The 1,790-nt window shown below is 47.3% G+C and overlaps 1 protein-coding gene across 1 annotated transcript in view; it reads left to right on the top strand.

The window, feature by feature from the left end:
• Positions 1-1,790, top strand: part of VWA2 (von Willebrand factor A domain containing 2) — a 79,048-nt gene that overhangs the window by 44,301 nt on the left and 32,957 nt on the right. The window lies entirely within an intron of this gene.

The raw sequence follows: 1,790 nt of genomic DNA on the forward strand, positions 1-1,790 counted from the left end.
GCTGAGGGCCCAAATCTGTTTAGAGATTTGTAAATACCCCCTCAATCCCAGAGGCAGCTGGAGTGAAGCTTGCAATGGAAAAACTGCCATGTTTACCTCCCAGGGTTTCTGCGGCAGCCAGCCATCCATCAGCTCTGTCCCTCTGCGCTCAGGATCCTAAAAGGCAATTTAAGCCGGCCCCAGTATCTACAGTGCCTCCACATGCACTTTTTTCAGGGTAAAAGGCAAGCTGTGTTTCTTTATTGTTGTAGATGAAGTCTTTACCAACGCCATGCACGCGTGCTCTGGGCAAGGACTCCCCAGCCCAAATGGCCGAAGACAGTTGCTGCTGTTGTGGGTAGGAATAGTCAAACCAGTGCAGACAGATCAGCTCATAAATGCTCTACAGCTGAGCTGGCACCTCATTATTTTTGGATGTCTGTCCCTGTAATTCAGATTGCTAGAACGTAGTGCCCAAAGACTCCAGTGTGCATGTGTTTTGGTTTTTTCTAACCTACGAAATCTGAACTAAAATGAGCCTTTCAAAATGTTTTTTATTTTCCTCTTTTCTCCTTGGTTCCTGTTTCCATTTCCACGCTGAAGCTGTCATGCAAATTTGGTGGGAGAGGAGAGAAAAGTTGGTTGCTTTTTTTTTTTTTTTTAATTTTCTCACAAGGAAAGTGGTTCTGAAAGGTGCGTGTTCATCTGTTTTGGGTGAGTCCTTGGAAAACTGGAGTCCTGTCCAGCCAAAGCAGTTGAGAGGGGAAGAGGATGTTTGTTAATTTTAACCTTGTCTCTGGGTGACCCTGTTTAAACTTCAAGCGCTGCCTAGCATTTTGAAGAAAGGAAACTCCGCTAAAGACTCGACACCTTTGTTCTTTCGGTTAAGGTCTGAAAACTAACTCTCTTGGCCCTATTCTCCCTGCTCCCCTTACAAAGGTGGGGAAGGCCCACAGGTGACATTCTTGATAACTGCAAGATAAGAAATGTTTTTTACCATAGTAAAAATTGCTTAGACAAAAGCTTGTCTAAGTCTATCCCAACCATGGAGGCGGTCCAATAAAAGATATCCCCAGCTGGGCCATCATGGCTACAACGTCCCTTCAGTATTACCTTTTGTTATAAGGCTTTTCTAACCTATATATAAACGCTATCACTATAGAACAGCAATTCTCCCCCACCCCCAACTCTCTGCCCCCTCAGCCTTGTAATGAGGCACGGAAGAGCAGCAAGTCATCTGTTTAAGCCTTTAATTACGTATTATTAATGATCATCTTTATTATGGTCACGGCAAAGGACTCACCAAAAACGAGGTAGTGCACAAACGGGGATGGAGACAGACAGTCGCTACCCGCAAGAGACTGCGGTCGAAATGGATAAGGCGGATACAGGATGGAGGGAGGAGAGAACGTGCACGGAGGCAAAGTAAACTGTGATGTGGCAGCAAGTGCCAAGCGAGTTCAAGATATTTTGGGGAGGATGGAGTCTACTTAGGAGGGGATAAGGAAACCAGAAAGGAAGGGATGGTAGAGGACGATGAGGCAGGTGTGGGGAGAAGACGCAGTGAAGAGCAGGAAGGTGGGGTTGGAGAAAATAGCCGGTTCCCGTCAGAGCCATGAGAAATTGCCTGCTTTGGCAGCTTGCTTCTCCCACTTGGATGCTTCTTCCCCGCAGTATTTTCCAGGAAGGGCGAGCCCTGCGAGAGTCCAAGTTTCCTGATAGGAGGCAAGGGCGTCCCTTGCACGGTCCTGATTCTCCGCAGGGGATGCTTGGAGGAAGGGTCACCCACTCTGGGCCCTATTTTGCTCCCA

The sequence above is a fragment of the Gavialis gangeticus genome, unplaced genomic scaffold, assembly GCF_001723915.1.
Source record: "Gavialis gangeticus isolate Ggan-Ray unplaced genomic scaffold, GavGan_comp1, whole genome shotgun sequence".
NCBI lineage: Eukaryota > Metazoa > Chordata > Crocodylia > Gavialidae > Gavialis > Gavialis gangeticus.